Source organism: Pinus tabuliformis, chromosome 3_2 (assembly GCF_031772625.1).
Source record: "Pinus tabuliformis cultivar Carrire ecotype Pingquan chromosome 3_2, CPIR1, whole genome shotgun sequence".
Classification (NCBI taxonomy): Eukaryota; Viridiplantae; Streptophyta; class Pinopsida; order Pinales; family Pinaceae; genus Pinus; species Pinus tabuliformis.
In genome coordinates this window covers 806,375,755-806,401,498 of record NC_142302.1, presented here as the reverse complement: position 1 = coordinate 806,401,498, position 25,744 = coordinate 806,375,755, and the positions used below count along the sequence as shown (strand labels likewise).

Here is a 25,744-nt window from a genome sequence, read left to right as displayed (position 1 = left end):
GGAACCCAAATAACATAAAGTTTCATTCATAAATCCTTTCGGGTCCGAGTTTTATCGTTGTAGCGCCATATGCCATGTCTCCTTTGTATTTCGGTTTTATAATTGAAATACACCAATACACAGAAAAAGCCTGACAAACACTTTTATATTGGAACTCAAATTTTATAGAGTCATTTATAAACCCTTTCGGGTCTACCTTGATTGCTATCGTAAATCGCATGGGCTATGGGTCTTCGCCCCTTTGTATTGTTGCGATGTGATTTTGCGATGCGATATATCCCAATCGCATATCACCGATCGCTATCACACTTCAGCGCTTTGCTATGCTTTGGGTCCTTCCCTTTTGGTTCTGTGTGAAGTGATAAGTCGCAAATCGCATATCGCTTTTGTCTCTGGGCCTTTGGTAAGTCCTTCCCTTGGAAACCTACGATGCGATGGTGTAATCGTAGTCCTCGATCTAAAAGCTCGATCAATGGTTCGAGCTGTGTCGCCAATCGCAATTGATTTCCCCTCGGGCCGTCCCCAATACACTCCGCTGATGTGATATCCCCAAACCCTCCGATGTGATCCACTGATTTGATCTGGACCATTGATCGGTCTGATCTGACGGCTCTGGTGCAATGTCATTTGAACCTCCACTTAGCTCTGTTTCTGCCAATTCTTAGTGTTTTTCCATGTGATAGTGTTTTCTGATATTTGAAGACATAGAGGTTTAGAGGGTTTAAGATCCATTTTGGATCACCATAGAACACAGAAAATTGTCTAGTGAGTTAGAAAAAATAAATTAAATGGTGTGTGTGTTATGAGCCACGTTCTCACTTCCTTGAGCGCACATGGAAGAGTTTTAACGCACTAGGTTCTGTCTTCCCCTAGTGCTATATTTTTTGTGAAATAGGTTTTCCTGCACTAGAAATTATCAGTGATAGGCATAGTGAAAGCACCATATTGTCTGAAATTCTATTATATTATTTAATTTCTTTGCAACACCTAGCAGGGGAGTAGTGGGGGAAGGGTTCTAGGAAACTACTACAGATAGAAACAACAAAGGCGCAGAATAGGAAAGGAAGAGAGGATTCATGCTAAGTGTTTGACAAATACTAGGAATCAACAGTATACCAACTGAAGTAAAATTCCTTTTTTGTGCAGTATTTTTATAGTACTTCTGATGGACTTAGACATGGACATTGAATAATTCCTTGAAATCTTATCAGAGCCCCTAGCTTTGCCTGAACCCTTAGTAATAGTGACTGAGGTTCAAGGGGTACAACTTGAAACTGGGGTCCATAAAAAAGCAATGGAGTTGAATTTCTCATTTTTGACAACCCAGGTAAAAAAAATGCTGTAAAAAATGGAATTTCTAGAAATTGAAAACAAGAAGCTCTGTTCAGAAATACACACCCTCTCTACCAGAGTTTCAGAGGTGGAAGGGGATACTTTATCCTTTAAGAAGATAATATATGAAAGAAAAAAGCAGGAAAATATCCATCCTCCAAATGACACATTGCATGTAGAAATTATCGACCTTAAAAGCAAGCAAATCCGATCCCAACAGGCCACCTTCAAAAAAGAAATTGAAACACACATCAATTCTTAGGCACTACCGGTTCGGGAAAAGGATAGAAATCATACCCCTCTTGCAACAGTTGAGGAGGTGGGGAAAGAAAAAATTGTGGAATAACGCACCAGATGAGCAAGAGTACTAAATATCAAGGTGAGAGGTCTCCCCTTACCTCACTCCTCTCCAGATCTTATGGAAGTGGGGACTAGGTTCCTTCCGGATACCCTTACCCTTCCCCCATATAACTCTGGACATAGCCTGGCTGGGCTATGACTCCACTCACTTCCTCAGGTTTTAGACTATGTCTGATCGACTCTATGCCCTCGGGGCTAAGAAGAAGTTGTTTTCTATCCCCAGCAGGATTTTCTTTGATGAGGACCTCAATCAAGCACAAGTTTTCGAACTTAAGCAATCTAGAGAACAAGTTATGGAAACACAACAGACAAGGAAATGTGCAGTTATTAGGAATATTTGGGTATTCATTCAGAACTCATTCCCACCTGGGTGGTAACCTCGAACTGGAGGTTCCAAATGACAGGCCCGCTTGGGAGACGACAGGGCACATGAATATCTATCCATTTTGGGAGTGGAAATAGATATTTTTGTTCATCGCGAGACTTTTTTATGACACAATTGAATCAGCATACATCCTTTTCGTGACCAAGACTCATGCAAGCCCTGTTCGACCTCTCCTAGATATTGCAAGTTACCATTGGCTCTCCATTTACAAGTAGGAGATGAGGAGCTCGGGAGGGCTCATAGGATCAGGTGGAGTCACTTGTTTAGCTAGTGACTCACTCTGAAATAGGGTATCTTTGGTAGCCGAAGATGATTTTTCCAAGTTTATGTGGATTCAAATTAGCGTCGGAGTCTCTCCTTTGAGGGACATCTACATTGTAGCATGTTACTTTCCCCCAACCTCTTCACCATTTTCCATCCATAATGGCTCAAATGGGGACCCCTTTATAAACTTGTACACCGGCATCACCCAATACTTTATTGTTGGGGAATTCATCCTCTTATATGACATCAATGCTCGTACAAGAGATCTCTAAGTCCCTCTCCACTATTAATCAGAGGATGTGTTTTGTACCCAGGGAATAGATATAGATTTAGTAGGGCTTGACCGAATGTCAAATGATGCTTTGGGGCCAACTACAGTTTTTAGTAAGCATCTATTGCAGTTGGGGAATCGTAGGAGTTGTTAATTTTATATGATCTCCCATGTTTCCCAAACTCCCGCTTTTTCACGTGTCGGCCATATGGCAAGGGTGCGAGTGTAGTTGATTATGTCCTCGCTAGCTAGAAATTGCTCCCTTTTATTTTCCATATCTTTGTCCCCCCAGCCCCCCCTCACCCTAGATGATCATGCACTTATTTCCTTCTCTCTCTGGCTTGACCCTCCCCTTCCACCCCATCCTTCCCCTAGGGACCCACCTCGGACCACCTTTCGATTTGACAAAGGTGACCCTGACATCTTCTCATCTACACTATGCAAGATGCTCCCATAAGAGACCCAATTCTCCTTGATTTATTCTTCTTCCACTAAATACACCCATCTTTCATCTTCCATTTGGGAAGCAACACTCAAATCCTTCCCTCATTCCACTTCTATCTCCTGAAAATTTAGATCTTGCCCCATGAAAAAATGGTACAATGATGAATGCAATACTCTACATCAAGAACTTTGATATTCTTTCACCCACTCTCAACCCTTCTACCTTGAACTCAAAGCTTCTTATCATCATCTCCTTCGTCGCAAGAAACGACTCTTTGTCTCTCATAGAAGATGGTATCTTTCTTCTCTCCTTGCCCACTTCCCTAAACAATTCTTGCATACCATCTTTCCCCGGTGCTTCCCTTTTCCATCTGACCTCGACCCTACATCCATGTTCTCTCACACTTCCAACCTTTATGATATTCCGGGGTAGGGCCAAATTCATGTTAGCTCCCCAACCCCTTCCTGTTACCTATTCTCAGACAAAGATATTAGAGAGGCAAAGAAGCTGATGAGGAAGGCTACCAAGCAAAGTTATTTAAACACAGTTTCCATGCTTTGGTTAGCTACTTGGTTGATCTCTTCAATCATGTAGTCCTTGAAGGATTTCCACTGGCATGGTCACACCACATCATCCACCCAATCCAAAAATTAGGTTCCATCTCAAATCACAATAACTACATAATGATCATGGTGGGCCACATGTTCTTGAAGTTGTATGTTACTATTCTATATAGGAAGATCTCCAGTGAGCTTGAGTAGAGACAACTTAGAGCTAGGGGACAAGCATGTTTTCACCCAACTCATCACACCATTAACCACATCTTCACCCTCTGCACTGTGATTGAGGAGGCATGACACCACTCTTCGAAAGTCTACTGTTGTTTCGTAGATTTTCAGAAAATTTTTGACTCTGTTTTGAGGGAAACCTTACTCTAAAGACTCAGAGATATTAGCATCTCAATGACCCTATTGACAGCTATTACATGTCTATATGAGTAATTCATTGGTCGTCTTTACATGGCTCATGGGATGTCTGATTTCATCTGAAGCACTGTTGGGGTTAAACGGGGTTGTCCATTATCCTCTACACTGTTTGGGATCTATATTGATGAGTTGGAGGCTTTTCTACACGAGCATATCAAAGACACTAATGGTTGTATTCTTCACCAGGTTTTGATATCTATTCTACTCTTTTCTAACGACGTGGTCCTCCTCTCATCGTCTCCAAAAGTATTACAAAGGAAGTTGGATGCCTTAGCTTTGTTTTGTGATCTCTCATAGTTAATTGTCAACCTGGTAAAACCAAGGTTATGATCTTCAATGGGGCAAAGAAAACTTCGAAGCTTCACTTATTATTCATATTTGAGGAGGTTGAAATCACCAACACGTATACGTGCTTGGGGGTGCAATTTTTAGGTCCCCACTTAAGTATTCTACCAGCACTTCATCCTCGGATCAGTAAAGGATATGGATACTTAACCCTTCTTGAGAGACAATGCTTTTGAAATCACTTCTAGGACATCTCGTCCAAGATGAGCCTCACGGACACCTTCATTTGTCCCATTGTTCTATATGGCTCAAAGATTTCGGGACCTTATTTACTTGAGTCAAATTGGGCTTCAGTTGAGAGAGGCTAGATTCTTCTTCTCTGCCTCATCATTATATGCAAACAGGCAGTACCTCAGTGCATCATCCTTGCATATTTTGGAGCTTAGCCCTTTTAGCTTGAGATAGTCTTCAGTTTGGTGTCATTCTTGCATCGTGTCCGTGGATTTATAGACTCGACAAAGAGTAGGGACCGTACCTTTACTTCGCATATTTCTCTTCTGAGTCTATTGCCCGCTCCTACTCCCTTGGGCCGAGATATATGTTGGTTTACATGAGTTTCAGATCTCTTAGAGTTAGTGGGCATTCAGTTGGATCATCTCCCTCCTTTCTGATATTCTTTCAATGCTCCTGGTCACCTTATATCTACTAGACAGGAGTTGAACAAGGTCATCAGGGAGGACATCTATAGGTAATTCGTCCAGGTCACCTGGGTCAATCCTCTGGGAGGGTTGTGCCCAAATATGGCCTTCTATGATGAGAAATTCTTGGATTTGAGAGATGAGTTCATTGTTCGACCCTAGTATACATTTCACCACTAGATGCATGATCTTCACATTCCTTTAGGCTAGTTCAGAGTATGTTCTCATAGACATCGGGTAGAGACAGACCACCAGAATGATAGAACAGAAAACATATAATAGGTATTTCATTCACAGGATGTAGAGACCGAGGTGAACTTTATTTTTGAATGCCCTATCTACTACGATATGAGAGGAAGGTTCCATTGCTTGTTCAGAGACTCTCAAACCCTTGCAGAATTTTTCAGGTATCCTGATCATAGATGTTTGGCCCTATATATGGAGGAGGGTCTTAGGTTCTGAGTGCATATTCTTCACCTTCCCATTAGACCATACCCCACACAGAGGATCACGACATTTTTTTGGGTATTACCTTGAGATAGGGGTACCAAGGGACCGATTGATACCGTTTCATATCTAGGCTCTAGATCAGTGAGGATCTATGGGACCTCACCTTGCCACACAAGATCTTAGTAGAAAACCCATCTCAAATCCATCCCTAAGAGACGGACTAGGTATTCCAAACCTCAACAATGCGTGAACTCCCCCAGACAACGATTTAGTGGACAATCTTCACCTCACACTGGCCCATCATCGGGCCAACAAACTTTGTGGAGTTTTCTTTAGTGTTCTTCAGCCATCCTCAGATGTTAGGAGAGATGGTTCTAATCCTCAAACCCATTAGTTCTTGTATCTTCTCCATTGGGGCATTCCATACATTGTATCTTTTATTTTCCTACATTGTACCTTTTATATTCATGCATTGTAATTTTTATAGGAGACCGTTTGGTTCTTCCTCATTGTATGGACGCCATTGTACTAAATAGTCCCTTTGACCTATTTTTTGGTCATTATTTGGACATAAATATAATTATCTTATCTTATCTTCAGTTAATGACAAGCTCAAAACCACATTAAACTATCTCATCCACCAAAATTTTACAAGCACTTCTAATGAACAAAACAAACAACTCACAAATGTCATAATTCACAAATACTCTTATTCCTCGTACATGTTATATTTCTTGTGTCATTTTTTTGGTCTGAGAATGGTAAATGTCTTATTATCTATGTAAAAATTTTGGTTTGAGAATTCAACACTATTTATGCATAAATACTCAAACAGAACATTTTTTAACCCTTTCAAAATTTTAAACTATACCAATCCAACCCTTTTAGGGCTAGAAAAATTTTATTGCTTATTTCGTGACCCAGTGCAATGACTTTGAACCATCCTGCTGCAACTTTTATTGCACCAATCGTCTTCCACGAGATCTAAATCGCGTCTTCGAATCTGGTTGAACGTTTCTGCTCAGGCAATGTCTGTGAGTGGCTTATTAGGGCATTGTAAAGCTATTGGAGTAGCGTCTTCATATTTATGTTGGAGTCTAGTTCACCACAATTTGGCTTCTTTGTCCTAAGAATCATGCCCTATTTATGCTTTAATTTTGTTGCAGAAGACCTTTTACCGCCGGAATTTGTGGGCATCAACAAGTTTCTAAATGCCAGCATCCCGTCAAAATAACATTGCCATATCAAATTTACTGTGAAGAGGAGCTTCTCCAGTGTAGGCATCAAACAAATGGTCTATCATATCTCGGGTAAATATTTATGCCTAGCCATCAAGCAACAACTATTCTAGGTCATGTTGGTCTGGGCACCTGTATGGAAATCACCATCACTCATTCAATAGCATTCGTAGGGATCAAATTCACTGACAGAACTCATGTTCTTGTAGTGCATGTCTTAGTGTTTTTTTTCCTTCCTCGAGATCTCCACCAGTGTCTTCAACCTTCGAAACCCTTCCCCTTGATATGTTGGCCAAGCGGTTAATTAAACAAGAAATGTATAAATGAAACTGAATGAAAAGGCATAAGTAAAAAACACAATGTTTTCACGTGGTAAAACCTTGACAGGTGTCAAGGAAACATCCACAGGGCAATGGATTGGATTTTCTATTCAATCAACAATGATTCTCCTTGATTACAATAGTTCAAGCATTCATCATTTTATAAGAGCATCCTCTGTTACATAACTGTTATTTTGGTATAAAACTAACTTGGCAATAAATAGAATTTTTACACATATTTACACAATTAGTTGTCAAATTCCAACAAACTCCACCTTAACAACAATTTTCCTAATCCCTTGCCCATGCCCAATCATCATCTCTTCTTCAAGCCAAGAGAATCTAAACACCATCGCAACTTCTCTACTGTAACTGGCTTCATGAATATGTCTGCACAATTCTCTTGTGTATGCTCGTTCTTGAGAGCTACTTTTCTGCCATCGATAACATGTCTTAGAAAATGATACCTTACATCAATGTGCTTGGTCTTGTTGTGATAAGCTAGATTTGTAGCCAACTGAATAGCACTCTGACTATCACAGAGTACATTCACTCTCTCCCGCATCCTTCCAATCTCATCACGTAGACCCTTTAACCAGATTGCTTATTTATGGGCATCTGAAGCAACTATATATTCTGCTTCGGTAGTGGACAACGCAATTGTTTCTTAAAGCTTTGACATCCAACTAATTGCTCCACCTGCAAGAGTAAAGACATAACCTGTAGTAGATCTCCTTTTTTCCAAATCACTTGCATAATCAGCATCTACATATCCACAGATTGATCCTTCACTACCAATAAAGATGATGCAATGGTCACTTGTGCCTCTTAGATATCAAAGCACCCATTTCACTGCTTGCCAATGTTCTTCACGTGGATTTGCCATGAACCTGCTGACAACTCCAACTGCATGTGAAATGTCAGGTCATGTAGATACCATCACATACATTAAGTTGCCTACAACATTTGCAAATGGGACATGAGACATATAATACTTTTCTTCATCATTTCTAGGACTCAAAACCGAAGAAAGCTTAAAATGAGAAGCTAATGGAACATCAATAGGTTTCACACTATTCATAAAGAAATTTTCAAGTACTCTTTCCACATACTTCTGCTGTGATAACCAAAGCTTACCATTTTTCCTGTCTTTGTGTATCTCCATGCCCAAGACATGCTTTTCTGCTCCAAGATCCTTCGTATCAAACGTCCTAGAGAGCTGAGCCTTTAACCTGTTGATCTCTTCCATGCTTTTTCTTGCAATAAGCATATCATCAACATACAAAACTAAAATAATGAATATGCCACTGAAACTCTTAAAGTATACACAATGATCATAATCACTTCTAATAAAGTTTTGGCTCACCATGAAGGAGTCAAACTTCTTGTACCATTGCATGGGAGACTGCCTTAGGCCATACAATGATTTCCTGAGCATGCAGACTAATCTTCTATTGCGACCTTTTACAAAAACTTCTCGTTGTTCCATATATATCTCTTCATCCAAATCACCATGTAGAAAAGATGTTTTAATATCTAACTGTTCTAACTCAAGGTTAAGTAATGCAGTTAGTGCCAACCCAGTATGAATAGAAACAAGTTTTACGACTAGTGAAATAATCTTATGAAAGTCAATACCTTCAACCTAAGAATACCCTTTCGCTACTAGTCTAGCCTTATACCTTTAGATACTTCCATCAACTTTATGTTTGAATTTGAAGACCCATTTGCATCCAACAACACTTCTCCCTTCAGGAAGTTCTACAAGATCCCAGGTATTGTTCTTGGCTAAGGAATCCATTTCTTCTTCCATAGCTATTTTCCATTTTTCACTATCTGCATCATCTACTGCTTCTTGATAACAAGAAGGTTCCTTATCTTCAGTAATCAAAGAAAAAGATGAAGCAGAATCTTCATACCTTTTGGGAGTTTTTCTTTCCCTTGTAGACCTTCTTAGAGTGATTGGTTGTTGAACTGGTTCAAAAAATTCAACAACTTCCTTTGTATCTTCAAGACCTTTTCCTCTAGAAGTCTCTCCTTCCTTTTGAATTTCAAAAAAAGGTCTAGCTTCCAACTGAATTTGTTGATTTGGAGATACTTGTTCCTGTTCAATTCTTTCAACATTTGATTTTAAAAGAGAAGATTCATTGAATTTTACATCTCTACTAATGAATATCTTCCGCAATGTAGGATCCCACAACCTATATCCTTTCACCACATAGTCATACCCAACAAAGACATAACATTTCGATTTTGGATATAATTTTGAACGCTAATTTTTAGGAATAAGAGCATAGGCATCACAACCAAATATCCTTAAATGTGAATAATCACAAGACTGACCTGACCAAACTTCTTTTGGAATTTTACAAGTAATTGCTACTAAAGGTGATCTGTTAACTAAATAACAAGCAGTGGATAGTACTTCTGCCCACAACTCCTTTTGCAGGTTAGCATTTCTGATCATGCTTCTGGCTCTTTCCATAAGAGTCTGATTCATACGTTCAGCAACACCATGTTGCTGAGGAGTATAAACAATAATTTTGTGTTTAGCAATTCCTTCATCCTTACAATATTGTTCAAATTCTAGAGAAGTAAATTCACCACCATTGTCAGTTCTTAAACATTTAATTGATTTGCCTGTTCATTTTTCTACCATTGCTTTAAATTGTTTAAAGACATTGAATACATCAGCTTTCCTTTTCAGCATAAAGACCCAAACTTTTCGAGAGAAATCATCAATAAATGTTAAAAAATATAAAACACCTCCATATGATACCACAAGAGATGGTCCCCATAGATCAGAATGAATATAGTACAAAATTTATTTACTATTATGACTTCCAGTTTTAAACCCCTGTTTACATTGTTTCCCATACACACAATGTTTACAGAAATCCAACTTCAAGGATTTCAAAACAGGAAGTAATTTACGTTTCATCAGTACCTGAAGACATTTCTTGCTCATGTGACCCAATTGTTGATGCCATAGGCGAGTACCTTCTTCTTCTTTCTCTGACACAATCACTTCTTCACTGACCTGAGTACTTCCTTTGAGTTTGTAAATATTTCCAACCTTTTATGCTTTCATAACAACTAGGGTGCCTTCGGATACTTTCAACACTCCATTCAGACCTGTAAAATTATAACCATCCGAATCCAACACTCCCAAAGAAATCAAAATTTTCTTCAGTTCAGGTACATGTCTAACACTAGTTAATGTTCTAAATGTGTTATCATACATTTTAATCCTAATATTTCCCATCCCAACAGTCTGACATGATACATTATTACCCATAAACACAGAACTACCATTTACATCTTCATATGAAGTAAACCAATTTCTGTGTGGACACATGTGATGAGAAGCACCAAAGTCTAATAGCCAACTTTCAAAATCCTGAGAGACAATACATATAGGTAAAGTTTCATCTATCATACATAATTCTTCAACAGATAAAATTTTGTCTATCATACCTGAATCAACATGATTTGCTTCCTTCTTCAGGTTATCAGACTCTTTTCGTTTCCAACAGTCTTTCTTAAGGTGTCAAATTTTATTGTAGTGCCAACATTTTGCCTTACAATTCTTTCCCTTTGATTTTGATTTGGAAGATCCCCTTGTTTTTTCTCCTCTTTCCTTTGACCATCCTCTGGCTATCATAGCTTCTGGTGCACCTATTTTAGTACTGGATTTCCTTCGTACTTCTTCAGACAAGAGAGCTCCCACAAGTGACTCAAATTTCAACAAATCAACAATGCTCAAACTGATTGAAGTTACAAAGTGGTCCCACGACTCATGGAGAGAACACAACAAGGTTATAGCTTTGACTTCTTCCTGAATTTTAACTTCCATATCTTCTAATTGGAATATAAGTGTATTAAAAATATTTAAATGTTCTTAAACTTTTGTACCCTCCTTCATCTCTAGATTGTACAATTGTCTTTTCAAATAAATTCTATTGGTTAATGATTTTACCATATATAGTTTTTCTATTTTTTCCCATAAACCTGATGCTGTACTCTCTTCAACAATGTTGAAGAGAACTTCATCTGCCAGGCATAACTTAATGGTATTGAGAGCTTGGGCATCCAAGTCCTCCCAGTCTGAATCTGTCATGCTAGTAGGTTTCTTATTTGCCCCGTATAATGCTTTGTGCAACCCTTGTTGCACCAAAAATCCCTAACTTTCAGTTTCCATAGAGAAAATTTGTTCTTGCTAGTGAATTTCTCCACCTCAAACTTTGCATTCTTCATTTTGGCCATTTCTTTCCTCCTAGGGTTTGAGTCTTTTAACTAAAATATTCTAATTTTCCTTCTTCTAGCTAGGGTTTTCAAAATTTCTTTCTGATTTTGATTTTCTACACAAAATCTGATTCTGTTGCCCTTTTTTCTAACTCTTAAGAAATTTCCAAAATTCTCTTAATTAATTTCCAGAATTTCTTTTCAAGCTTCCTCCACAAACTCTTTAAAAAATTCTTGAAATTGGCCCAAAAAACAAAGGAAATTTTTTCCAAAAAATTTAAACCCTATTTCAAGAATTGCTTTTCAAGCTTCCTCCATAGATTCTTCAAAAAAATTGCCCCAAAAACTTTAAACCCTATTTATTTTTTCTCTCAAATTCACCAGCGCTCAACAACGCTCAACAAAAATCATATTTCTGGTGTAAAAAAAAATTACCTAGATTTTTCTGTTGATCGAAGGCCTCTTTATGAAACAACGACTCTTTTTGCCTTCATTAAATGCAGTGGGTTCCCTTCCTCTAACAGCAGCGTCATACTTCTCTTCGGCTGCGGGTTTCTCTTCCTCCAGCAGCGACGCTTTCTCTGCTTTCTCTCTTGGCCAAGCAGTTCACAACGGAAATTGTCCTCCATTACAAACTTCAAACAGAGCTTCACTTTTCTCTGTTCTTCACTTAAAGCGGCAACCTTTCAACTCACCTCCAGCAGTGGTATGGTCTATGTTGAGTAGCCCAGACTTCTTCGATAAAAAAATGATGGTTTTGTTGCTTTTCCTTCCGTAATCTTCTACTGCTCCCTTAATTTGAACCGACATCTCCTTTTCCCCTTCACAACTGTGGATAGGGTAATATGATGGCTCTGATACCAATTTTTGTCCAAGTGGTTAATTAAACAAGAAATGTATAAATGAAACTAAATGAAAAGGCACAAGTAAAAAACACAATGTTTTTACGTGGTAAAACCTTGACAGGGTGTCAAGGAAACATCCACGGGGCAAGGGATTGGATTTTCTATTAAATCAATATTGATTCTCCTTGATTACAATAGTTTGGGCATTCATCATTTTATAAGAGCCTCCTTTGTTACATAACTGTTGTTTCGGTTTAAAACCAACTTGGTAGTAAATACAATTTTTACACATATTTACACAATTACTTGTCGAATTCCAACACAATATAACCTTCAACCAAGTGTCTGAGTGTTTTTTTCCTTCCTCGAGATCTCCACCAGTGTCTTCAACCTTTGAAACCCTGTGCCTTCTGTGTGTAGAAGAGTATAACCTTCTTAAAGTTCTAGTTGTTTATGTAGCCACCATTTCTCATTTATTGAGACAAAATAAAAGACTCAACATTAAAATCATGTCAAGGTTTTTTTTTTTTTCAACATAAACATAGAAAGGCATGATAGCATGCCATTCCTAAAGGATTGACAATTATTATTTTTTTTAACTAAGCTTCCAACTATCATAGTAAGGCCAATTTCCCAAATTTAGCATTACAAGAGGTTATGACCACAGGGGGGATTTCTATTGGCCCCTTTATCTCTACTAATATTTTCACAACATCACCAAATTTTGTACACTAGGAATAATGCTCAAGGCCATTACCAATGGACTTGACAAGGGCCTTAGACTATGAATATGGGCACCATTACTATTCTTTGAATAATAAGAATTAGTATGAGGGAAATAGAAAAAGGCCTTTGCTCCTAAAATGAAGTTTCTTATGTTCAAGGGCCATGAATTTGGCATTGAATAACCACATAGTCAATCCTCTTTAAATAATGTTAGGGATATATGGGATATGAATTCCATTAGGATTTTTTCCACACCATGTATTGGAGTCAAGGAATGTACCATGGGTAGGAGAGGTAAACAAGGGCATTAGGCCTTACAAGAAGCTTTTTAGTCTCGAGGGGCACATGAGCTAGATTTAAAAACCACATAGATCTTATTTAATGGATCTTTAGTCTTAAGTCGGGATATGGGCACCATAGGAGGTATTTCTCATCACATGTGGGAGTTAGTATCTATGTTATGGTTAGGAGAGGAAAACAAGGGCCTTATTCCCTAAATTAATCTTTTGCATGCTCAATTGCCATGAATAATACCTCTAGTTAGGAATATGGCCATTTAGTATGTTTTTCATAATAAGAATGGATATCATAGCCTTTATGATGGCCAAGGAAGGAAATTAAAAAAAGGGACTTACGTCCTAAATAATTAGTGACAACATTTCAAACCACCACATTAATTATATTCTCTAAGGGATATTCTATGGCATATAGGAGGGATTTGTCTACCATTCAAAGGTTTTGCACACCATGATTGGTTCTTGCAGCCTCATCATTGGATCATAATGAAATTTGGAGGCTTTCAAATCACATGTGATGCTTACAAGTGTAGGCTTGGTCAAAATAGGAACATAAGGAGCTTCACTCTTATTTGAATCTTTAATGGTTAAGCTTTGTGAAGTGCTTCCCAAAAAACCACACATGACCTCTATAGGAGATCTTAGACATCCGTGGGGAATCTTTAGTGTCATTAATATGTTTACATAGTAAAAATGGGTCTCAGGCTTGTACCATGGAAAAGAGATGAAAACAATGTAAAAAAATTGAAATGTAACACTTTATTATCAAAATTGCAAGTTCCCATTTCCGAAGTGACACAATTAAAAATGACTAACATAAATGACTAATTCATATACTTGTTGTAGTTGTTAGTTGGTCATATTTCACTCTTGCACTGTATTAGTGATTTACATTAAGCATTTTTAATTTTGTCACTTATTATCTAGTAATATATTTTAGTCTTAGACTAAATTAGCCATTTAAGTTAGTCGCTTTTAGTTGGGTCACTTATTATCTAGTCATATATTTTATCCCTTGGTTAAATTAGTCGTTTAAGTTAGTCATTTTTAGTTGGGTCACTTAAAATCGCAGGAATTTAGTAGTTATTCACTTGAAATAATAGTGGTGACTAACTTTTTTAGTCACATAGTCACTAATCTTTTATTTTGTATTAGTGGTTTGTTTTGCAAAAGTAAAAAAAATATAATTTTGATTTTTTTTAATGAGTAGTTAGATTTATAAAATATTTACATTATTTGTTAGTTTTTCCATCTTTTCATATCGATTATATGAAAAGGATAGTTGAGATTGTAAACCATTCAATTCTATCATACACTGAGAGGGATCAAATCCCTCAAGGTGCAAACCTTCCTTTTGGAGTATACTTTTCAAATATTACAACTTTGACGTGGAAATATTTATGTATTTAGAGATTTTAATATATCTATGGGATCTGGTTTTACTTTTAAAAAATTCTTTCACAAATATTTAATTAAAATTAAAATTAAAATATTTTGGAGCAAAATTTTGGATTCTTTGTGTTGAAATAACCTTTTTACTTTATTTTACGAAACTGCATTGACTTAAGTAAAGAGTAAAGATTTTTCAAATTTTACTTGATTTGGAATTTTAATGTGGTAATTTTTTTTGTTGAGGGTAAATTTATGATCCATTCAAATTCAACATATATGATAAAATAATTATTAGACAAATATGATAATTCTATTGTTATATTAAAATACAATTACCTTATGCATTTAATAGTTATTTTACCATATGAGTTGAATTTGAAACTAACAAAATATTTACATTATTTGTTATTTTTTCCATCTTTTCATATTGATTATATGAAAAGAATAGTTGAGATTGTAAACCATTCAATTCTTTAACTCAAACTATTGTAGTAAACATCATACCTTGTCTCTCTTGCTCTCCAATATTAATAGGTTGAATTACTATAACACAAAAATCAATGCAAATTGTCAATCATTTTTTTTTTTGCTTCCACTAAAATCAATGTGCATTATTAATCCAATCACATTATAAGTTAGTGTATCATCATACATTGAGTTACATCAAATCAAATATCATCATCTACACTGAAATCAATGCATTTAATGCATACAATTAAATAATATTAGAAAACATTTGCACTCAAATCAATGAATCTAATGCAAGCAATCATATAAGATTATAAATCAACATCTACACTAAAATCAATACATCTAGTGCGAGCAATCAAATAAGATTAGAAATCAGCATCTACACTAAAATCAATGCATCTAGTGCAAGCAATTAAATATGATTAGAAATCAACATCTACACTAAAATCAATGCATCTAGTGCAAGGAATCAAATAGGATTAGAAATCACCATCTACATTGAAATCAATGAATCTAGTGCAAGCAATCAAATAGGATTAGACATCACAATCTACATTGAAATCAATGCATCTAGTGCAAGCAATCAAATAGAATAAGAAATCACCATTTACATCGAAATCAATGCATATAGTGCAAGAAATCAAATAGAATTAGAAATAAACATCTACATTGAAATCAATGTATCTAATGCAAGCAATCAAAATTAGAAATCACCATCTACATTGAAATCAATGAATCTAGTGGAAGCAATCAAATAGGATTAGAAATCACAATCTACATTGAAATCAATGCATCTAGTGCAAGCAATCAAATAGAATAAGAAATCACCATTTACATCGAAATCAATGCATATAGTGCAAGAAATCAAATAGAATTAGAAATCAACATCTACACTAAAATCAATGTATCTAGTGCAAGCAATCAAATAGAATTAGAAAACATCTACATTGAAATCAATGCATTTAGTGCAAGCAATCAAATAGGATTAGAAATCAACATCTACACTGAAATCAATGCATCTAGTGCAAGCAATCAAATTTCACTAGAAATCAACATCTACATTGAAATTCATGCACCTAGTGCAAACAATCAAATAGAATTAGAAATCACCATATACCATGAATTCAATGCATTTAGTGCAATAATTATTCTTCCCTCTCTCCCCCCTCCATATATATATATATATATATATATATATATATATATATATCCCTCCATATCTCCTTCTTTGTCTCTCTCTATCACCCCCAAACATACACACTCTCTCTCCATCTCTTCCTTTTCACCCCCCCTCTCTCTCTCGCTCCACTTTTCTCTCTGTATGTCTTTTTTCTTCCCTCCCTCTCTCCCCTTCCAAATCCATCTCTTTGTCCTCCCTCTCTCCTCCTCTCTCTAAATTCATCTCTCTCCCTTTCTCTCTTGACTCTCTCTCTCTCTTTCTCTCTCTCTTTGCCCTCCAACCTTATCACTATCTCCCTCCCTCTCTTCTTATCTCTCTCATTTTCTCTCCCCATACATCTTTGTGTCTCCATCTCTCTCTCTTACCCTTCTCTCCCTCTCTCACTCCTCTCCTTCTCTCTCTCTTCATTCCTCCTCTCTCATGTCCTTCAGTTTATCTCCTTTAATGCAAGAAATCAAATAGGATTAGAAATCACCATTTACAATGAAATCAATGCATCGAGTGCAAGAATTCTTCTTCCCTCTCTCCCCCATCCATTTAAATCTATATCTCCCTCCAACTCTCCTTCTTTATCTCTCTATCTCACCCACGCTCCCCAAACACACATGCTTTCTCCCTCCATATCTCTCTATCTCTACCTCTCTCTATCTCTCTCTTCTTCCCTCTCTTCACCTTCCATTTATATATCTATCTCTCTTTGTCTCTCTTTTGTCTCTCTATATCACTCTCAAAACATACACACTCTTTCTCCATATATATCTATCTCTCCTTCCCTCTTCCTCTCCCTCTATCTCTTTCTTCCCCTTCTCTCCCTCTCTACCTCCTTATATTTATCTTCCCTCTTGCTTTCCCCTCTCCCTCTCTTCCCCCTTCTATTTCCCCTCCCTCTTACTCTCCTCTCCCCCTCTCTCTTCATCTCCCTTATCACTCCCTCTCTCTCACTCCACCTTTCTCTCTCTATGTCTTTCTTCTTACCTCCCTATTTCTCTCCCTTCCTCTCTCCTTCTCTCTCACACATCCAAACTCTCTTCCTTCCTTTCTCTCCCTTTCTCTCCTACCTCCCTTTCTCTCTCCCCCTTATCTGTCTTTCTTTGTCTCTCTCTCTCTCCGCCCTCCAACTATGTCACTATCTCTCCTTCTCTCCCCCTCTTCTCTCTATATTTGCTTCTTTATCTCTCTATCTCACCCCAAACATATACACTCTATCTCTCCTTGTTACTCGCTCTTTCTCTCTCTCTCTCTCCACTTTTCTGTGTCTATGTGATTATTCTTCCCTCCCTTTCTTTCCTTCCAACCCCATTTCTCTTTCCCTACCTCTCTCCTCATGTCTCTCAAGTCCTTTCTCATTCTTCCTCTCTCTCCCTTTATCTCCCTTCCTCTCACTCCATTATCTTTTTACCTCTATCACTCTCTCTTTGTTCTTCCCTCCAATATATATCTAGAGTTAATATATATCATGATATATTAATATATATTATAATATAACAAATTTAATATTATATTAAATTTTATATTGTACTAATCCTAAGTTATTACATTTATAATATTAATATCATAATAAATTAATATTAATATTAGATTTAATAATATTTTTTACATGACATGATAACAAAATTTTCAAACATTACAACTTTGACAAGGAAATATTTATATCTTTAGAGATTTTAATATATCCATGGGATATGGTTTTACTTTGAAAGATTCATTTTACAAATATTTAATTAAAAAAATATTAAAATATTTTGGATTCTTTGTGTTGAAATAACCTTTTTACTTTAATTTACAAAACTGTATTGACTTAAATAAAGAGTAAAGATGTTTAAAATGTTACTTGATTTGGGATTTTAATATGGTAATTTTTTTTTGTTGAGAGTGAACTCAAAGTATATGATAAAATAACTATTAAACACATAAGATAATTGTATTATTGTATTACAATACAATTATCTTATGCATTTAATAGTTATTTTATCATATAGGTTGAATTTGAATAATAAAACATTTAAATTGATTATTTTATTTTTAGATTTTTAGATTTTTTTATTTTTGGCCGATATGAGCAAATTTCAACTTTGATGAGGCTTACACATTATATTGGGTTGTAGAATGAGCCTCTCAGCGCAAAAATAAAATCATATCAACATGTGACATATGAACTGAGTTATCGTTTGGTATTGACCCACACTACAGTAAGAAGGCTCCTTACAAGTTAAGAATTTCCATGGTAAAATACTGTTACATGTTTAGGATGTGGATGTGTTTAACTCATACACTAAATCTTTTTATAATCAATAATAATAACAATTTAAATAAAATTATAGTTTAGTTAATTTGTATGATTTCTTTTAACCTTGAAATTATGAAATGTATCATTAATATTTTGATGCCTATCAATGATTACCAATCATTTAATTTATATATAGTTGCATTACCTAATATTAAATTTAATTTAATGCAAACCAGAGAAACCATATAAATTAAATGGTTTGTAAATGTAAATAGATATTAATTCATAATAAACATGAAACACTTACTTCCTATAATTATCACTTCACTTAAAAACAAAAAAAAACAACTTTTACCATAAAAATCTTTATCCAACATAAATATAAATTAATCAAATTTAATTATATATATATATATAACTTAGCGTATGACAAAGCAGTTGGTATACATAGACCTCATGGCAAATGAAAATGAGAGATAACAGGATATGATTTGTATTATTTAAACTAAAATAAAACTATAAAAATTATGTACTTTCAAAATCTTAACGGACAGGAGCTATGTATTTTTACAAATCTTAACTGAAACCTTGTTGCTTCAGCATAAGTTCGACCATATCAATTTGAATACCCACAGAAATTCTGAGGGTAAAATGATTACGCCGAAGCGTGTTTTTAGGTAGAGCTTCTGTTCATGCCTTCGTCAGTCACTTAAGATTTGCCACGTGTTTAATAACAATTTGTCAAACCACTTACCTGTCCTATTACAATTGATCAAGCTGACATACAAGAAAATAATTCCAATTTCAAACCAGTTTTGGAATGAAGAAAGTTGTGCCAAAATAATCGTAAATGAGAAATTTGACCCTTCAAATATCATTTTCCATATCTGGTCATCAAACGGTTTGCTGTTTAGTATTGTCGGTATGACAACTTCTCCGGTGCAGTCCATGGCCACCATTCCAGGCAAAATAATTAGTTTGGAAACTCAAACAAAATATCGGCATATGCTCAATAATTAGTATTGAAACTCAAACAAAATATCGGCATATGCTCTAGAAGTTTCAGAGGAAAAATCACGTTAAATTGCTAATCGCCCATGCCCGTCATAATCACGGTAAGTCTCCGCCGTTTGAAAGACATGAGAGATTGCGGTGATGCTTTCAATCGGAATTTCGTTCATTATTCCTATTACAATAGACTTTCGGGTAAATCATAATTCGGTATAAATCATGATTCCATTGTGGGCAAAGAAAACTTAACTGAAGACAAAGGCGTGAGAAAAACTCTTAGAATTTTAAAACATGTATTTAATTTAATGGAGAAATTACATTTTGGATTAAGGAAACCATATATGCATCCACTTATATTTATTTAAGGGAAAAAAAGTTGTAAAAATGTATTACATTTTGAATTAAGGAAACCATATATGCATCCACTTATATTTATTTAAGGAAAAAAAGTTGTATTACATTTTGAATTAAGGAAACCATATATGCATCCATTTATAGTTATTTAAGGGAAAAAAAAGTTGTAAAAATGTTACTGGTTATGGGATTATCTTTATTGTAAGGGAAATATATCAAGATAGTTTAAATTTTTATTATCACTTATTAAAAAGTTTAAAAAAATTAATTATGTTGAAGGTCTTTTTATGTAAGTGATATTTAGTAATTAGGTTTTCGTATTAATTTGGTGGTTGTGCAAAATATTTTTGTTAGTTGGTAATGTGGACATTAGATAAATTTAAAAAAAATAAGTATGTTAAAGGCTTTTGATGTTATTGCTAGTGACATTTAGTAATCATATTTTAGTATTAAGTTAGTGGTTGTGCAAAATATTTTTGTTAGTTGGTAATGTGGACATTATGAATTGGGATTCTCAATGTGCTGAAATATGCACGCCGGCGCCACTAGGTCTCCTAAGTCTAAAGTTCTATGTCATTCGTCTTGAAAGAATTATAATTAATACATAATATAAATACTGTGTTATACATCTTGAAAGAATTAAAGTTAATCCATAATATAAATATTGATTGTACAAAGTTTTACTATTGAAAAGTTGTGTATACTGCTAGTGACATTTAGTAATCACGTTCTAGTATTAATTTGGCGGTTGTGCAAAATATTTTTTGTTAGTTGGTAATGTGGACATTAGGAATTGGGATTCCTAACGTGCTCACATATGCACGCCACTATATGCACGTCGGCGCCACTAGGGCTCCTACGTCCAAAGTTCTGCGTCATTCACTTGAAAAAATTAAAGTTAATACATAATATAAATACTATGTCATTCGTCTTGAATGAATTAAAGTTAATACATAATATAAATGTTGAGTGTACAAAGTTTTACTATTGAAAAGTTGTGTATACTCCTAGTGACATTTAGTAATCACGTCTTAGAATTAATTTGGCGGCTGTGCAAAATATTTTTTGTTAGTTTGTAATGTGGACATTAGGAATTGGGATTCCCAACGTGCTCACATATGCACGCCACTTTATGCACGTCGGCACCACTAGGTCTCCTAAGTCCAAGTTTTGCGTCATTGAAAGAATTAAAGTTAATACATGATATAAATACTGTGTCATTCGTCTTGAAAGAATTAAAGTTAATACATAATATAAATATTGATTGTACAAAGTTTTATTATTGAAAAGTTATGTATACTCCTAGTGACATTTAGTAATCACGTCTTAGTATTAATTTGGTAGTTGTGCAAAATATTTTCTTTTGAAAAGTTGTGTATACTCTTAGTGACATTTAGTAATCACCTCTTAGTATTAATTTGATGGTTGTGCAAAATATTTTTGTTAGTTGGTAATGTGGACATTAGGAATTGGGATTCCCAACGTGCTACATATTCACACCACTATATGCACACCGGTGCCACTAGGGCTCCTAAGTCCAAATTTCTATGTCATTCGTCTTGAAAGAATTTAAGGTAATATATAATATAATATAAATACTTCGTTTTGAAAGAATTAAAGTTAATACATAATATAAATATTAATTGTACAAAATTTTACTATTAAAAAGTATTTCAATTGTGTATATTGCTAGTAACATTTAGTAATCACATCTTAGTATTAATTTCGCCTTGAAAAAATTAAAGTTAATACATAATATAGATATTGATTTCAATGGTGTATATTGCTAGTGACATTTAGTAATCACATCTCATTATTAATTTCTCCGTTGTGCAATTTTCTTTGTTATTTGGTAATGTGGACATTAGGAATTGGGATTTCCAATGCGCTGACAGACTGTCACCACCAAGGCTCCTAAGTCCAAAATATTTAGTAACGTGGACATTAAGAATTGGGATCAGCAAGGTGCTGACATATGCACGTAGTCGTCACCAAGGTTCCTAAGTCCAAAGTTCCTGCGTCAGTCCTGAAGAATTAAAATTAATACATAATATAAATATTGATTGTATGAAATTTTACTATTGAAACAATGTGTATACGTTGAGTAATTAAAGTTTAGAATCCAAAGAAGAGTGCTCATATTTGTCAGTAGCCATTAAGTCTGTCAATCCGTCTCTTAAATCTTTCAAAGTTTTTGACTGCGATTACTGCTCCTGCTCCTTTTTTTTACCCATTAAAGCTGTGAATCCATCTCCTAAATCTTTCAAAGTTTTCGAGTATGGTTCCTGCTCCTTTGTTTGAAAGCCTTGATAGAAAAATATATGCAGCATGCAGGTATATCTCAGGCGAATTGGAAGGCAAGATTGCACATTTTGAAGGTATTCTTCAAAGACTAACCAGTATATAACTACGATTTTGGGAATGGATTCTCTGTTAAAATCTATGCTTTCCTTTTAGTTTTTACCCCTGAAAATTAATTGGTATTTATGGTTGAATTTGCAAGACCTGCAGATGGAGGATGTAAAAGGAGTCAGAAAAAATTGTTGGAACTATTATGTAATTATTTTTAACACAATTAAAATTCTATGCTTTCCTTTTAGTTTTTACCCCTGAAAATTAATTGGTATCTATGGTTGAATTTGCAAGACCTGCAGATGGAGGATGTAAAAGGAGTCAGAAAAAATTGTTGGAACTATTATGTAATTATTTTTAACACAATTAAAATAGGGTTAAAGGCAGAAGTCCATAGGAAAAATATCTAAAGAACCTTTTAAACAGAATGGCTTTAACAGTTTCGGCTGAGCAGCGAAAGTTAGATCTTTCATACACTTAGGAATAGAGCAGGACTACATTTTTTTGATAAAAGTTAAATCTTTTATACAACTAGAATTAAAATAGGGTTAAAAGGACAATAATCTTGAATTCCCAACTTACTGAATGCCTGAAACTGCTTCTAGGCCTCCGCTAAAAGGAAGCATGGTGTCTAGATAAACAGGTGACCTAAGAGGCCGGTTGCTTATCCAGTCGTTGTAACCATTCATTCCCATCCTTATGCTTATGAGATTGCCCGGAACAAATGGGCGTCCCGACGGGATATAACGAGGGCATGGTGATAGCATCGATGCTTGGACGAAGCTCGTCATTGATGAGATCTTGAATGCTTGTCCGCTCCAGTTCTTGAAATGTGTTTATCAGAATCTCGTCTACTTGGAACATGCGATATGAAATGTTGACGAAGAGGGGATGAAGTGAATGATTCTTGTCCTACTTCGAATCTGGGAAATCCGCGACACACAAGGATGGAAATCCTGGTAACGTGACATGGTCATCCAAGTATTTCACATCAACATCCATATGTAGGTTAGCGTTGGCCTCAAGCGTGTCAGTACAAAATAAATTTGTGATGAAAGTACTGTCAAGCATTAATCACGATCGGCGCCGATCACCGTTCAGAGGGCGCCGATCACTATTCAGTAGACGGCTAATCCGGCGCAGTTAATGTGTATCCGTAGCCGAAAATTTGTATATGAGTTGTTTGAATGTGCTTTCTGTTGTGTGTTTATGTGTCTCTGTGCTCTCTGATATGGTATCAGAGCCGCGCAGCGGAAGCGTGGTGAGCGCCATGTGAGGCTCAGTGGTGTGAGTTAGAGCTCTGTAGTGTTGAGCAATGTGAAGAAGCGGTTGAGTTCCAAGTTCTGTGTGTAGTGTTCAGTCTTTGAGTCTCCGCTCTCTCTGATTTGAAGAGGCAGTGAGTCATTGTTATGTTTGAGTCTCCGCTCTCTTTCTGAGTAAGAGGAGTATTTTGTATTTGCTAGTGTGGCGGCCGTGGCAGAGAATGGCAAGGGATAGCGGTGCTGATGACCACGTTAGCTGCTTAGCTGTTTATGAGAGACACTGCTGATTGTGTGAGCTGTTGGCGCTGCTGCTATTCATAACAGTAATTTGTGTTTAATTCTTTCTTGCTTGTTTTTATTGTGGCGCGGAGAAATACACTGTATTGGGTGCTGCTCAAAAATTGGACAGAACAGTTATGTTGTTTTCTTTGAAGATTGTGTTACTGGATTAAGATTAAAGAAATTATTTTTTATAAGACTGTAACTAGATTAAGATCAAGACTCTGATTTGAGTTCTGTGTATTAGTTGAAATTCCAGTGATCCAATTTAACTGCTTTTGTGACTAAAAAATTTGGAAATTTTTAATAGTGAAAAGGAGTTAAGATTTTTATGGTGCATGAGTGGTGAAAAGGTTTCTGAGATTTAGTGAAAATTGGTGCATTTGGATTTAGATTTGGTGGCATTTTGGTGATTGGATAAAGTTTTTTTCATCATGGCAAATTTGTTGCTTGATACTTATATGAATGAATCCACCAAACTTGATGGAGAAAACTATGTGAATTGGAAATTCAAGTTAATGACTATTTTAGAAGGAAATAATTTGTGGTCCATTGTGAGTGGGGATGAGCTCAAACCCACTATTGCAGGTTCTATTCCATATTGAGAGAGAAGGGAGACAAAAGCAAAGGTGTTGCTGCGTATGTCCGTAAAGGACAACATTATTCCTCACATCAGAGATTGCAAGACATCAAAAGAGACATGGGATACGCTGAAGGGTTTGTATGAAACAACAAATACAAACCGAATCTTGTTTTTAAAGACTAAGCTTTTATCTCTAAAAATGGAAGCAAATAAAAATATAATCAATTTTGTATCTCGTGTCAAAGATTTAAGTGATAAGTTAGGAGATATTGGTGAAAAGGTGTCTAGTACTCACTTAGTCACCATCGTATTAAATGGCTTAGTGCAAGATTATCAAATTTTTGTTTCAAGTCTTGTAGCTAGAGAGAAACCCCTTACATTTGATGAATTCACAAGAATTTTTCTACAAGAGGAGGAGAGGATGAAGAGCTTTAATTTGGGCTCTAGCAGTTCAGAGTTGGCATTGGTGGCTAAGGGCAAATATCCATATAGAGGCAAGCCATGGGACAAGAACAGAGGAGGCAAGTTTCAAGCAAAACAAAAAGGTATGACACAGTTTAAATTTCCAATCCATAAGAGAAATGATAAGTGTTATTATTGTGGCAAACCTGGGCATCATTCTAAAGATTGTTATAAAAGGAAATATAATGAGTCTAGGCAAAGAAACAGAAGGCATATTGGAAATTTTGTGGACAAAGATACCTCAATCAGTGATGGATTTAGAAATCTTAAATTGTTTGTTTTTGATGCTGCATTATCTGTGGAAAATGATGATGTGAATGTTTGGTTCATTGATTCTGGTGCATCACTCCATATGTCTTGTAATAAGGAGTGGTTTGATGAATATCATGAAAACATTGATGGAACATATGTTTGCCTAGGAGATAACAGATCACTTAAAGTTCAAGGTTATGGAGTAATAGGTGTGAATTTGCCTAATGGACAAGAGAAACAAATCCATAATGTGATGTATGTTACTGATATCAAAAAGAATTTAATCTCTGTTTCTACTATTATTGACCAAAGATTTGAAGGTGGAATTTGTTAAATCAGAGTGTGTAGTGAGAGACATTCAAGATAAGTACAAGGTTATTGCCACAGGAACCAGAGTTGGAGGCTTGTATAAGCTAGATGTGACCAGGAAAAGTCATCAAGTGTTGGCATCTACAACAATATCAACAGTAGATTTATGGCATCAAAGGTATGGACATCTAAATCACAAAGATTTAATGCTACTTCAAAATAACACATGGTTGAAGGGCTTCCTGTCTTGAAGAATGATTATGTTGAATGTGAAGCATGTGTACTTGGCAAGCAACATAGGGAGGAATTCCCTATACATAAAGAAAAAAGGCAAAGGGAAATGCTTGAATTAATTCATACTGATGTATGTGGACCTATGCAAACTAGATCTATTGGTGGAGCATGGTATTTTCTTATTTTTGTAGATGATAGATCTAGATATACACGGGTTTATTTCATAAGAA

General features: G+C 35.7%; 1 pseudogene; it reads right to left on the bottom strand.

Moving 5' to 3' along the window:
* The window catches only part of LOC149183047 (uncharacterized), a 38,642-nt pseudogene that overhangs the window by 1,823 nt on the left and 11,075 nt on the right, over window positions 1–25,744 (bottom strand).